Below are 15,896 nucleotides of genomic sequence, written 5' to 3' on the forward strand. Positions count from 1 at the left end.
TACATTTTTAATAAATGATTTCCTACTGAAGCAAGTCATAACTCATACAGTTAAAGGTGCCCCCTTCGTAAAGATACATCCGCGTTCTTAAAACTCAACCCACTGCGTGCTCTTAAAAGCAATTGTAAGCAAAGTACATATGAGCGTCATCCATTCATTTGGGCTCAATACTGTTGGAGCATTAAACAATTTCAGTCGTTCGATTTGGTTAACTTTAGGTTGCATCATGTTAACGTTAGGTGCGTTAGGTGGCGCCTTGCCGACAGCAGTGCGATATGCTGTCCGTTACGGACTTCGGTCAGCGTCTGAATGTTCAGCCTGTGGTGGATTGGTGCCCTGAGCAGTGAGCAAATGATTCGACTGAAGCAATTTTACTGGCCGCACTCTGTAACGTTGAAAGTAAAAAACAGGCTTAATTTAGCAGACAACCTCACGCGTAATCCGATCTTTATTTGAAACTATCCACAAGGAATCCTAATTAATGCTCTGTAAGCCACCGCATCAAAAAACACCTGAATAGCGCATCTGCGCAGTGCATTCTATTTTTTCTAACAACCGGAAATGCAGATACTCGATGCTACGAGCCTATACTCTCTTTGAGAATTGAGTTTATTACTGCCTCTTTCCAAGCACGTGGAATATACTTTGACGATGATATGGCATTGAACATATATAGGATAGTTTTCTGTGTGTAATTGATATAATTCTATAAATGATTTGAGCACATCCTAGAGCACAGTTATTTCACCGGTGCTCTGCCTGGTGCTCTGATAAGTTAAATGGACGATTGTATGCTTTCTTTGGTGCACATTTTCGTTCAAAGGGCGGTCGTTCTGCTCGTTCTCCCTGTCTAAGTTCAAGAATTGTGCGTGAAGTTGGATATCGTGCTGAATATGGGCGCCCAGAAATTCTGCTTGGTCTTCGAGACTCTCTCTTTATCAAAGGTCCCATCTTTGACTGGGGGCCTTTTAACCTATTATCTCTATTCCATACATTTCCCCCGTATGTATAAGAGGTTGTGCCGGACACATAGTTTTGCCAACTTTCTTAGCCTGTGAAGAATACTCTATTCCTTACGATTTTACGTGCTCAAAATATCAATAACTCATGCGCAGTTTCCGAATACCGAAGGCGCCCATAAACCTTATTTTGCAACTTACGCGCTTCACTACATTCTTCATTCTAGAATATACCTCGTCGTCAGTAGGCCCTCCTTTTATTTGTGGGATGCATTTAAATGTACCACTGATAAGAAAAGCTGTGAAATATGCAAGAGCATCATCAATGCTTATGGTACAGAAGCGACACCGCGACACAAGTGGGAGTTTACGGAAGAGCGTCCAGTCAGCTAATTTTACCTTCCACTGAGGAGCGTGTGGCCAGCATTCATCCTATATTTTTTTTGTGTGTGTGTGTTCAGCCCTATAGGAAAATGGTCACTGCCGTAGCGATGTTTAATAGGATTCCAATGGAGGTATGTTATCATATTTGGAGATGCTATTCACAATTCTATGGAAGAGTGTGTCTTGTAAGCACTATTCTAAAAGCTGGTTTATTCTTTTATAGTCGGCAAGCCCCAATGGCAAAAAAAATCTTCAATTAACCAGTCTCTCGATTTGCACACAGAGCGCCCAAGAAGAGTTGTGGGCATTTAAATCTGCATGAATTACTTAGGAAATAGGTGGATCATCGACTAAGGCCTGCAATATTTGTTTGTGGAGCGAGAAGTTAGGGCGTGTTTAGAGAAAGACGACGCTAAGGAGTTTATTTAAAAGCACAGTTAGAATTGCAACTGCCACGAGGCTGTTTTGGAGTCCAACGCAACCAACATTCTCGCAGTCAGCCGTGTATACGCCATATCCGTACCTGTAGTTTGTGTGGCGGATGCTCCTGGGCAGAAGCTCTTGCATGACGGTCACCTGAGCTCGGCGTTGATCAGTACGCAGTCCTTCGAAGTTCTGCTTCCCTGGACGGCGAAAGAAGGACGATGCTTGAAATTATTATACGCCGGATGTTACCGCAAACCAGAAGTAAGCTTGTTACACATGCCTTTAACTGAGAACTCATTGTCGCAAAAGACATTGAAAGCTTTGATTATTGGTCTTAAATGTCGCCCCAGACAAGAATCCCGCCAATAGATTGGATAGCAGTGGAGCATGCACTATTGATCAGTAAATTTATCACTTCACTTTTCATGGTGCGGTACCGCGAGTAAAACGTTTTTGCGACGCATAAAAGAACACGTGTGATTTATGACATACGTGCACACAACAAATGGACGCCGTGTCTCACATATCGTGCTAGTTTTACGCGACCGTTTTCTCTTATCGCATGCGGAAGCCATGTCAACAATTTCAGATTTCGAATGATTCAACGCAATCCAGAAAAAAAATGTAATTTAAGAGTGTGTGGTGGCTTAGTTGATTTATGCTAGGCTAAAGAGTAAAGAAGATGGCAAATACGGAGCGAACCACTTTAACTAAAGCAAGCACGTCATGCCAATAACCTGCGGCACTTCTCACATTAGATGGCACGAGTCGAAGAACGCGAAAGGGAGACAAATATTGAAACGCCGAATAGTTACAAACTACATAGCCACAATTATTTAAAGGTGAAAGAGTGTCTTTAGATGTTATTTGTGGCGAGATTAAAGCTGCTAAGCCTTCGTGGCTTGAATGGCAGCCCAATGTCAATGTAAGGGGACTACACAAACCATTTGTCTGCGTCTTCCGGCGTAACATCGGGAAACGGCTTTGCTGTCGTTCTTAAACAGCGAGAAGGAAGCGTAACTCTGATCACCTGCCTACGGAGCACACTTGGCAGGATATTCTGTAAGTCTCCACCTAGTGGACATGCTTATTTAAGCATGTCCAGTATGAATAAATGTAATACAATCAAATGAAATAGTAAATGAATAATAGTAATACAATCATAAAGGGTCTTGCACACCAGAACAGGTGACGTAAAAGTTTGCATTCAATTAACCCTATTACGCACACAGCGGAGCGAAGTGCAGAAAAATTCGCCAATTCTCTGAATACTTGCATAGGGCGGACGCATTTTCATTCCAGCAGGAAGGGCGGAACAGGCTGCATTATCACGTGACTTGGGATGGCAATGCATTTAGTAAAAATGTAACTAAGTCGGTGTCGTTGAAGAGGTACGACAGTACACACTCGCATGACTTCACCGAAAAGAATCTCACTAATTCAACGACTCTATATTGCTTATGAATGGATACATCCTAGCCACCTTTATATGAAACATTGTCAAAAACAGGCACTACGTCGAGCCTCACGAGAATGAAAAGAAATTATTTTTGAAGGGCTCTGGTGGCTAAACGCACATTTCCAGCAGTAAGGTGTTCCATGGCTCTGAACCTTCGAGGGAGAGCTACCTGATGTATATGAAAAATTCACATTGTGCTTTGCACAATCACGAGCAATTGTTCCTTTAAAACGAATTCGGTGTTCCTGCACATATGCACACGGCTAGACGTCGCACGAAATTCTAAACCAAAAGTGCTACACAAGACAAACGAGGGGTTACGCCTACGCGAACAGCACTTGTATCGGTTGTCCTACTTAATGAAAAGACTGAATGGAAAACTCTACGCTAACAAAGTCAGCTTGACTGGTACGCTATACAAATCGCGGAAGCGACGATAATCTGCGCAGTAAGCGTAATGCGACATGTTCGTACCTGCAGTTTATGCGGCGAATACTTCTGTGTAGATGCTTCTCCGGTGCTCTGTTGAGATCGACGTCACACGGTGCACATTTCTGGGAGCCCCGCTGTTTCGTGCAATGAGCATAAAAAAAAGAAGAGCACACGAATTCAATACGACTGGGTTTTTGTTGGTTCCCTTTAGCGCACGTTGGTTGGCTGCAGTCGAATTCATTGAGCTCTTAACTGGCACGATATACAGTGGGAAAAAGAAAAACGTTTAGGAACACGTGGGAACTTCAGCTGGGTACAAGTTAAGCACCTACACTAATACAAACGCTTTTTCCACAGGTAGTTTAGAAAGCATGACCAAAAAATTGCCTGTGGATTAGCTCTGGTTAACCCTAGTCGAATTGCGAAAGGAAGACCTGCATGGCTCTTGTGGCTAAGCGTTTGGTTTAGCTCTGTTGTATAGGCACGACAAGACACACTGTTCAGGTAACGACTAGGCTTTTACGACGCTCCCTGAGTAGTCCGGCGCGTTCTTCTGGCCTCTCTTGAGCGCGTTGTGTCTTCCTCGCTTCGTTCTGTCGTTGTTGCGTCTCTTTCGCGCTCTCCATAACGACTCAATACACGGAGGCGAAACGCATATATATATATATATATACATACATATATATATATATATATATATATATATATATATATATATCGCGCGAGGCGACACCTACTCTCCCTCAACCCAGCGAAGAACATCTGGTGATGCGATCAGCGACGGCAGCGACGTCGACGGCGGCCCGATCTCTTGAAGCGCGGCTGCGGCGTTGCTAGGCAACGCCAGCTCAAGGTCGTTCGTCGGCCACGGCATATGGCATACGGCCTACGGCTGCGTAATGATACATACATACATACATACATACATACATACATACATACATACATACATACATACATACATACATACATACATACATACATACATACATACATACATACATACATACATACATACATACATACATACATACATACATAATCGCCACACATAATCCTTATCCATAAGAAAGGGGCGACGAAGACTTGAAAAATTATAGACCGATCAGCTTACTGTCCGTTGCCTACAAAGTATTTACTAAGGTAATCGCAAATAGAATCAGGAACACCTTAGACTTCCGTCAACCAAAGGACCAGGCAGGATTCCGTAAAGGCTACTCAACAATAGACCATATTCACACTATCAATCAGGTGATAGAAAAATGTTCGGAATACAACCAACCTTTATATATAGCTTTCATTTATTACGAGAAAGCGTTTGATTCAGTCGAAACCTTGGCAGTCATGGAGGCATTGCGGAATCAGGGTGTAGACGAGCCGTATATAAACATACTGAAAGATATCTATAGCGGCTCCACAGCCACCGTAGTCCTCCATAAAGAAAGCAACAAAATCCCAATAAAGAAAGGTGTCAGGCAGGGAGATACGATCTCTCCAATGCTATTCACAGCGTGTTTACAGGAGGTATTCAGAGACCTGGATTGGGAAGAATTGGGGATTAGAGTTAATGGAGAATACCTTAGTAACTTGCGATTCGCTGATGATCTTGCCTTGCTTAGTAACTCAGGGGACCAATTACAATGCATGCTCACTGACCTGGAGAGGCAAAGCCGAAGGGTGGGTTTAAAAATAAATCTGCAGAAAACTAAAGTAATGTTTAACAGTCTCGGAAGAGAAGGGGAGTTTACGATAGGTAATGAGGCATTGGAAGTGGTAAGGGAATACATCTACTTAGGACAGGTAGTGACTGCGGATCCGGATGATGAGACTGAAATAATCAGAAGAATAAGAATGGGCTGGGGTGCGTTTGGCAGGCATTCTCAGATCATGAACAGCAGGTTGCCATTATCCCTCAAGAGATATGTTTACGACAGCTGTGTCTTACCAGTACTCACGTACGGGGCAGAAACCTGGAGGCTTACGAATGGGGTTCTACTTAAATTGAGGAGTACGCAACGAGCTATGGAAAGAAGAATGATAGGTGTAACGTTAAGGGATAAGAAAAGAGCAGATTGGGTAAGGGAACAAACGCGAGGTAATGATATCTTAGTTGAAATCAAGAAAAAGAAATAGGCATGTGCAGGACACGTAATGAGGAGGGAAGATAAGCGATGGTCATTGAGACTTACGGAATGGATTCCAAGGGAAGGGAAGCGTAGCAGAGGGTCGCAGAAAGTTAGGTGGGCGGATGAGATTAAGAAGTTTGCAGGGACAACATGGCCACAATTAGTACATGACCGGGGTAGTTGGAGAAGTATGGGAGAGGCCTTTGCCCTGCAGTGGGCGTAACCAGGCTGATGATGATGATGATCATTATGATGATGATGATGATACGGCTGCCTCCATACGGCATACGGCGCGACGAGCAGCAATGGCTCGCTGGCTGGCGTAGTAAAGCTTTCGCTTTAAAAGATTGTACACAGAATAAAATAGATTTCTAATGTGCTATCGCGTATTACGCAGTGTTTAGATGATTTATGCTGCTTTTTGGGTGCCGCTGTTATTGTTTTAAGTTATTTTTTTATCTTCTGAAACCTTAATGATTGATGCAATCGCTCGAGATATATTTGTTGAAATATGGTGGTTAGTATTAACGCACAATCGCTTTTTAGGTATGTACTCGATGACGAACGATGTCCTTGCTTGTAGAATGACCACAGCCTTCATGGCTTCACCTATGCGTTGCTTTTGTTGAATGTCAATCGTTACAGTTATCATCTAGGAAAAGGCTTCCATTGTAGCGTGCAGTTCGCGTCGTCAAGAAATGATATAAAGAGTCGTTGCTTTTCTTTGTTTGCAATGTCTACTTTAACCTTTATGGCACAGCCTTCTTAACATTCTCATTTATAAAAAAAAAGCCGACAAAATGGCACTCGTGCCTTGAGATTGGCAATATTATTGAGACAAAGAGTTATTGCTCGTATAGTCAATTCTTAGAGCACCAATTGCAAAGCAGTTTTGACGAAATGCCGAACTTGTTGTTGCAGATGAAAGAGCAGACGACATCGATGGATAAATAAAGGCACTAGAATGACAGATGTGAGGAGCCCCTACGTCATACGTGATTTCCACAGTGATAATGAATATTATGGAATCTGAATTTAATGCCCGCTCTGGCTGGATGCTTGGCTTAATAGTAGCCAGGTGGGGTGATGAAATTTGGAAATTTGCAGGTGCAAGTTGGAATCGGTTGGCGGAGGACAGGGGTAATCGGAAATTGCAGGGAGAGGCCTTTGTCCTGCAGTGGACCTAGATAGGCGGATGATAGTGTTGGCAATGCTGATATATTGGCATATACGCCCATATAGCCATCAACCCAACAGCGCCCAGGAGTAAGCACTTAGGCCAAAGCCGGAATTGTATTAAATAAAGCTTCGCTTTAGAAACTAGACAGAGATCTTGACGTCGTACAACTACCATCGGCAAGTCAGCCAACCCTGAATCTGCGCGGACACTTGAAATGATTGGTCTGTTCGCCTAGACATTGAGTGGCACCTGTTGTACCAATCGCCGGCATGCAAAAATGAATAAGCGGTTTTTCTGCAGCCGAGTGCGTAGCACTGCGTTTCAAGCGTGCTGCTTTGAAGAATGGAGGCAGCCTAGCGCGCATGGCGCCTGACCGTTCAGATTCCAAGTCGTCACCTCCGCTTACAGCCCCGTTACTGGAGTCGGCAGTGTTCTCCCAGCAGAGCCCGCGCAGAGCGCCAGATCATGGCCTACATTCCCCATGCACTCCTTAAGGTTCTTTCTATTAACCACGACGTACCTCAAACGGCGGTGAAGATTAAAGTGAAGTCTTGTTTGGATATTCTACCATGTTTGCTTGGTGATATCTGCCGTCTCAAGTACAGTGCAAGCACCCAAACAAATAACTGGATTATTAACGCATCAATATTGCCAAGCAATGCGCTCACGTCAAAGCGTTTACGGGTAATGTTGCGATATAAAATAGAACGCTGGGAATACGACAGCACATAGTTGCGTAGGCAGACCTACGAAGAAGCGGAAAAGCCGAAAGATAACGTAACGCGCAGTTTAGCAAACAATGTCCGACATCACTGAAGTGATGGGAAACAACGCCGGCGTAAACGCCTCGAAAGCTACGCGTTCTCACGGCTAGCTTACGGGACCCATAGCTCTTGCTGGGAAGTTGGTGAGTTCGTAACATTGGAACTCAGTACCACGATTTCGTAGCGATGGCTTTTGGGACGCCATTCCGTTTCGCGCTGTTCGCGCCAAATCAGCGATCAAAGTGACGCTCCGCCCACTTTACCGCGGGCCCTAAAGAGTGCATAATAAGAACGGCATAGAATCGAGCGGGAGACATCACTACAAAATCGTGGCCCAGTTTTTTTTTTTTTTGTATTGTTGAAGCTACGGATGCAAATAGTACATTCCCTGCAGGTTATGCGGCTTACAGCAGCTTGAAGATCCTAAGATTGCACTCACCCGAGGCCAGCTTCTCAAGCTTAAAGTCAACAGAAAAAAAGAAACGAAAAACGTATGCACTGATTTTGCTTTGTTGAAACACCTGGCAGCATGATTTCCTGTGGCTCCCCGTTACAGAATTGAATAGGCATTCCCCATGCACCGTTAAGCGATGCGGAAAGTGTCTCAACATAGGGGCAAGAAGTTTGATACGCTTTTTAACAGAACTTTGGGCGAGCGAATCCCTGTCGAGAAGGCTGATTTAGTACATGTCATCGTTCTAACAGCTTTACGTTCAGTGGAACATAAGGATGAAAAAGGGAGAGGGAAGGTGCTTCTGTCTGTTCCACTGCTATTCCTCTGCCGTTGTCCTCTCACGCTGGCTAAGCTTGGGGTGGCGTCGAAGGGGCAGGCAAGGAAACGACTCCGGAATAGCGTCGAAGCAGGCAGGCAGTCAGAAATAATGCACAGGAGGATTTTAGCAGAAGTAAGGGTGGCAGTGAAGAGGAATGCTGGGCGCCCTCACTCACATGTAGGCACGATGCAAAAGGATTCCTCGTCGCCAAAATTTGGTCGGAATGGCGACGGAACGCGTTGCTCAGCAGGACATGGCGCTGATGTGAACGCTAGTAGCGTCCGGTCAGAATCAGAATCCGGCGTCACCGGCAGCAAAGCGGTTCCTGATGAATTGTGATGGCATCCTAGTACGTACTCGATGGTCCATCTCCGTCGCCAAAATGTGATGTCGGCGTGGCCTCCACGAACGCCACGCCGGGCACGTTGGACACGCTGCGATGGCGCCCTGGAGAAAGACACGCGGGTGGAGGTGGCCACTGAGGCGGAGAACGTTTTCATTCAGCGTGCAGCCACCTAACTAAGCCCTAAAGAACCACATCAGCGTCCCTCTAAGCGAAACAGCTTGTTTTCAAAACCTAAACCTCGATATCACAAGAGAGAGCAACAAAAATAATAAAATAAACAGGGAATATCGTGCCAGCGTGCAGGCAACGCCTAAATTTTCATGGCACCTACACTAACATGTCTTTTTTATGCCAACGATGGAACAAATAGTTCGCAGCGAACACCGAGCACCGCGCCCAAAACACAAGAATAACCCCCGTATTCAGAAATACACCTAGCCTTGAAGCCCACGCTTTATCTGATGTAAAGGACGCCTGGTGCGAACGCGCCTAAGACGCTTATTGCGTTTCCTCTAGCGCGTTCACGACAGGCGCCATTTAAACCAAGCGTAGCCTTGAAGTTAAGATGCATTTCTGAATACGAGGGTAAATGTAGCGACTACAAAAAGAAAGAAAAAAGGAATACTAAAAGAACCGGCTCTTCGAGAGATGACAGATTCTTCCTACGCCAACGTTCGAATTTCATAGTGCCTTAGGACAGCAATGTTCCCAGGGGCACGGGTCATCGCCGAAGGCGTCATGGTAGCCTCAGACAAGGCAGACCTTTCCCGCTGTCTCCTGACCTCTCATTCAGAAGTCCGCAGCCCTTCCACTCTGTGAAAGACGCGCAGCGAAGCTGTGGTTTGTTTTACCTCCATCGACGCATATATATATATATATATATATATATATATATATATATATATATATATATATATATATATATATATTCTTACCATTACTATTATTAATACTATTGAAGGACTGGGACAAGGCATACATCTTTTGAAATTTATTCTTTTTCTTTTATGAAGTAGTGACGCTTGCAAGCACCGCCGCATTGCAGACAGGAATTCTACAGTATTTGAAACTTCACGGTGCCCTACGTAAGTACAAAAAGTATATTAAACTCGGCGTAATGTTGCAGTCACCTTAACCGCTAATTCTGATAGAATTTGTTTCGGGATAGTTTCGGTAAATGGAGAGTTACGCCCGTTTTTTGTGACCATAGTTTCGACATACGGACTCGATCCTGGGGTAAGTAGCCCTTAACAGCTTCGCCCTAAACATTTGCATTACCACGGCGGTAATGCTTACGTAATACTTGAAGAGCGAGTCAGCGTAACTACAGCGCATCCACCGGAGTGCTTAAGCGACGCAAAACGCTCAACGCAAGGAAATGCGAACGCTTGCTTCGCGTCACCCCCTTGCTGAACTAGAATGGCGACCGCTGCTTGACCCGTCCCCGTGAAACAGACAGCGAACAGATGCCCAAGGGCCAAGAAAAGAAAAAGAACAGCGGCGTGCTTACGGGGAAGCGGCTCGTTCTGAGCATCGTTCGGAGGCCGTCGCACGAGGCGCGAGAGCGCACGGCGCGGCTCCTTCCCGTGATGTCGATGACGATGATGATTACGCCAAGGGCAGTGGTGTGCGCCCTTAGAGGTTCCTGTGAAAATTACTCGCTAAGCACCGTTACGTTCACGTTATGCCAGCTGGTGATTTTCAGAAATAAACAAGTTGCTCATAGAATGGACGCCACACAGAGGCGAAGACGAACACAACCTTGCCCTGAACAATAATAACGAACGCAACAGAGCGTCCTGTTTTCTTCGTCCTCTTCTCTTTGTGGCGTCCTTTGTCCACAAAAAACTTATTTCTGAATGCAAATAAAATTCGCAGAAAGGAAATGTTGCGCAAGAATAAAAAGGGCAAGCCCTTCTAGTTTCTCAAGCCCCCAGTTTCTAGCTGGAGGATACAAAAGAATGACAGCGCATTTATTGTTTGGAGACGATTGTCAACGGTAATGAGATGACCATGTAACTGGCGATCGGATATATGTTTAGTACAATATGATGATATGATGGTATTCCGTGCGCTGTGATAACGTGAGATATTTGACGAGTTTAGCCTTCGTAATATGTATACGGTCTTCTACCTTCTGTCCTTGTCCGATGGCGCTAAATATGCTTTCCAAGTCAGTTTACCAACACACCCAACGAATGGCAATGCTGTAATATTTACGCACGCCAAAAAATAGCGTTGTCGAACATGGTGGCACCCATGACTGCTACTTCAGCGTTAAATATCATGATGGCTACGCTCTTGAGCTCGTTGACCGCCAGTAGCTATTGAAGATTTCGCTTCCTGTAAAATCACCTAAAACGTTAATCATGCACGCATGGCCCATCAGAATTCGGAGATCTTTCGGCAATTATGGCATTCGTACTTCTAACAAAATGCGTCCGTATAGCGACGACGGGAGGGCTGCTAATGGATTGTCTAGAATTGGATAAGCTTTGCACGAGGCACTGCCTGGCGCCTTCTTTTCTAAAGTCTTCCTTACGTTTGCGATCCCGTACGGCAAAACAAATGTATTGAATAGAAGCGTACCATACCATCTTGCAAGGATGCTGTCAGTTAATGTACGTAAGGCTACAAACGCTATTCTAAAACTATATAATGCTAGTTGCATTAGCGTGTACATTTATTGTAGAATTGAAGCGCTATGGACTCACAACTAACGTTTCAATGGAGTTTAAAGGAAGCGAAAGCTCATTTCCCTAGTCAATGGCGATCAGCGAGAGCGTAGCCATGTCACAAATTTACGCTAATGCGGGAGCCTTGGGTGCCGCATGATGGACAACGCTATTTCTTGGTGCGTGTAAGTATCACGAACACCGAATTCGCCAAATATAGTACGTTGTCACAGCAAATATAAACCACAGAAACCCGATAACGTGCATATGTAATGACTTTGCGTTTGGTTCCAAACGCTATTCTAAAACTCTGTAATATCTAAAACAAGCCTACCCCGCTTCTAGGTTGGAAGCAAATGCATCATGATGAAGGATGCGGTAGCTTTGAATGATGGCATGTAGCGGAAAATACTTATACGGCACGTCGTATTAGAGTCTTGTCAGGCGAAACGTACCGTATGGGTATATCTCGCGATTGGCTGCAACGTTCCCTTTCAAGCTTCGTCGCGCTGTTCGTAGGCGGCCGTTTTTTTTATGTGATAGCAGGGCCGCCTTTTCAGCGTCCCGGCATGCTTAGTTACGATATTGCCAGATTGAACAGTGAAATTGATGAATATCTCGAACCAGGCGCGATTCTCAACATGTCCTAAAATAAAGTGGGGAGGCATTAAAATCTGATTCCCAAGAAGATATTCAGCAACCTACCCTCAAGGCTCTAATAATGTAAATGTACACAAAAAATATTGTTAGCCTCTTGAAACTGACGTTTTTACCGAAAATGTATTCCCGCTTCGCCTAGAAATGACATTGAAAAAATTTGTCGTGGTTGAACGTGGTTAAACCAAGTTTGTCGAGCCATACCCGGTTTTGCTTGCTTTAGGAAAGGACACAGACGCTTCTCGGTGCTGGAGTAACAGCGAGCGAATTGATCTTCATGCTGCGTCTCGCTTCAAGGCGAACAAAATGTCGAAAGCGCAGCGCATACCAAGCTACCAGCCCTAAGCCCACTTTGGGCGCATGGCAGATCGCTTTGAAGATATCGTCGCCCATGCGGCGTACGCATCCGCCACCGATAGTGGCAGGCTAAGTCACAGCTCGACCTTGGCTGATCTTGAAGGTCATATTGACGGAACCGGGCGTTTTCTCGGTTTGTGTCGGGAATAGCAGAGCTATCGTTCTAAAAATTGCCGCATTTTCTACGCTCATGTATTGATTATAGACAACCTGCATAGCCTAAAGAAATCCTCTACACATCTCGTGTGTGTGCTACAGCAAACTGCAGGAGATGACTCGGTAGGTTGCGATGCAATGCGTGATATTCAGCCAGACAGCACCGTAGGGAACGTTCATATTTCAGAAGCGCTGGAATTCATAGCAATGGGTAGAGGGAGGGGAGTGTTCCCAGGTGAGAAGTCGACATAAGGAAGACAGGTTTAGCGTAATAGTTTTGATTTGAAAATTAATAAGAAGGGGATTGCCCTTTTTATCGTTGCGCAACATTTCCTTCCTACAAATTTCATTTGCATTCAGAAATAAGCATGTCATGCGCAAAGGACGCCACAAAGAGAAGAAGACGAAGAAAACAGAGCGCTCTGTTGCGTTCGCCGTTATTGTTCAGCGCAAGGTTGTGTTTGTCTTCGCCTCTGTGTGGCGTCCATTCTGCGAGCAACTTGTTTATTTCCGAAAATCACCAGATGGCATAACGTGAAATTTATTTTCATTTTGCAGAACTTACTACAATTGCGGCACGGTGCTTAGCGAGTAATTTTAACACGAACCTCTAAGGGCGCACACCACTGCCCTTGACGTAATCATCATCGTCATCGTCATCGCGTGAAGGGGCCGCACCGTGCGCTCTCGCGCCTCGTGCGACGGCCTCCGACCGATGCCCAGAACCAGCCGCTTCCACGTAAGCACGCCTCTGTTCTTTTTCTCTTTTTGGCCAGCGGGCATCTGTTCGCTGTCTGTTTCACCGTTACGGGTCAAGCAGCGGTCGCCATTCTAGTTCAGCAAGGGAGTGCCGCGAAGCAAGCGTTCGTATTTCCTTGCGTTGAGCGTTTTGCGTCGCTTAAGCATTCCGGTGGATGCGCTGTAGTTACGCTGACTCGCTCTTCAAGTATTACGTAAGCGTTACCGCCGTGGTAATGCAAATGTTTAGGGCGAAGCTGTTAAGCGCTACTTACCCCAGGATCGAGTCCGTATGTCGAAACTATGGTCACAAAAAACGTGTGTAACTCTTCTTTTACCGAAACTATCCCGAAACAAATTCTATCACAATTAGCGGTTAAGGTGACTGCAACATTTCGCCGAGTTTAATATACGTTTTTTTGCTTACGTAGGGCCCAGTGAAGTTTCAAATACTGTAGAATTCCTGTCTGCAATGCGGCGGTACTTGCAAACGTCACTACTTCATAAAAGAATAAGAATAAATTTCAAAAGGTGTATGCCTTGTCCCGGTCCTTCAATAGTATTAATAATAATAACAGTAAGAATATATATATATATATATATATATATATATATATATATATATATATATATATATATATATATATATGTGATATAGATTATATATGACGTATAAATGTATCGGCCACGGATCCGACCGCACATAACTTTCTCAGCACTTGTCTTGACTTTTCATTAACCCAACTTATTAGTCAACCAACACGATCCACGGAAACTTCTGCCAATATACTAGACTTAGTTTTAACTAATAATCCTGATATATTTTCCGACATAACTCATGAACCAGGCATCGCTGACCATGATGTTATAACTGGATGCATTAATTTCTGCGTGAGCAAACGAATAATTACCAAAAAGAAAATAAGGTGTTCCGGTAAAACCAATTTCGACGCATTTAACAATGAATGAACAACATTTTCAGGTCAATTTCTGCAGGATTTTCAATCATGTTCCATTGAGCAGAATTGGGTCCTCTTTAAAGGCTCCCTCAGTTCCCTTATTGACATTTACATTCCTATGTTATCCATTTCCTGCAAAAGCAGTTCTCCTTGGTTTACCAACAAGCTTCGGCGGCTTAATATCAAAAAGAAGAGACTTTACAGGCAGGCAAAGCTGACTCGTTTAGCGAGTGCCCATGATAAACACAAAGCGTGTGAAAAGGCTTATAAGGCATTGCTAAAATCTACTCGCATTAACTTTTTTTCTGATGATTTACCATTCATGCTAAAAAATAATACTCGTCGCTTTTGGCGTGTGGTGAACCCTGCAATTCGCACCGACATCCCTCTTACTGATTCTTATGGTGTGCCTATCCCCGATTCAGATTGCGCTCAACTTCTTAATGATACGTTTGTAATAATTTTCACTCATGAAAACGTTAACTCATTGCCAACTTTAAAGATATTAGTGGGAATCACAATCACAGGCTGGTGTTTTATCTCTACTAACCAATCTTAAAAAGTCATCTAGTGCCGATCATCTAGGTTTCAACAATAAAATTTTAAAGAATACATCGCATAGTACTTGTTGTATGTTAACCGCACTATTTTCCCAGTCACTATCAACTGGTGGTATTCCTAATGACTGGCGCATTGCCAAAATACCTATTTTCAAATCAGGTGATCGTGCTTCTCCCCTTAATTATCGTCCCATCTCCTTAACCAGCACTATTTGTCAGCACTATGTAACCAGCACTCAGTCAACTTCCTTGAAGTCCATAACATTATTTTTAAGCACCAGCACGGTTTTCGCAAGGGCTACTAATGCGACGCCCAACTTGTCGGGGTTATTAACGACATTCATGCACTAATAGACGCCGGGTTCCAAGTCGACGCAATATTTTTAGATTTTTCTAAGGCATTTGACCGTGTTCCACACCATAGCTTAACATTCACCCTACTATAATTGCATGAATCACCGATTTTCTCTCATCTAGAATACAGTATACATCAGTTAACAATTGCAACTCATGTTATGCTGATGTTGCGTCCGGCGTTCCGCAAGGCAGCGTACTTGGCCCTTTACTCTTTCTAATATATAATAATGGTTTACCCAGTTGCATGTCATACAAAATCAGACCATTTGCAGACGATTGTGTAGTTTATCGATGTGTAACGAGTAACACTGATAGCCATTTACTACAAACTGACGTGGACGCAATAAGTGCATGGTGTTCAGATTGGTTAATGCCATTAAATGTTTCCAAAACTAAACTCATGTCTTTCACCAATAGGCCACGAATTCCAACCACCTACTCCCTTGATAACAACGCCGTGGAACTCGCAACTACTTACAAGTAGTACCTTGGCACCAATCTTCAGTCTAACTTATCATGGGATAATCATAATAATCTTACACTTGCCTCTTCAAACCGTACTCTCGGGCTTATTAAACATAACTTAAA

At 44.1% G+C, this 15,896-nt stretch overlaps 1 long non-coding RNA gene across 1 annotated transcript in view; it reads right to left on the reverse strand.

Annotated features, from left to right (window-relative positions):
• Positions 1-15,896, reverse strand: part of LOC129384120 (uncharacterized) — a 269,966-nt gene that overhangs the window by 16,254 nt on the left and 237,816 nt on the right. Inside the window, exons 2-4 of the long non-coding RNA XR_008611902.2 lie at positions 8,679-8,950; positions 3,703-3,794; positions 1,867-1,966 (exon numbers count right to left, since the gene is read on the reverse strand). This is a non-coding gene — a long non-coding RNA (uncharacterized lncRNA). The remainder of the gene's footprint in view (positions 1-1,866; positions 1,967-3,702; positions 3,795-8,678; positions 8,951-15,896) is intronic.

Source organism: Dermacentor andersoni, chromosome 9 (genome assembly GCF_023375885.2).
Source record: "Dermacentor andersoni chromosome 9, qqDerAnde1_hic_scaffold, whole genome shotgun sequence".
In the NCBI taxonomy this organism is placed as follows: Eukaryota; Metazoa; Arthropoda; class Arachnida; order Ixodida; family Ixodidae; genus Dermacentor; species Dermacentor andersoni.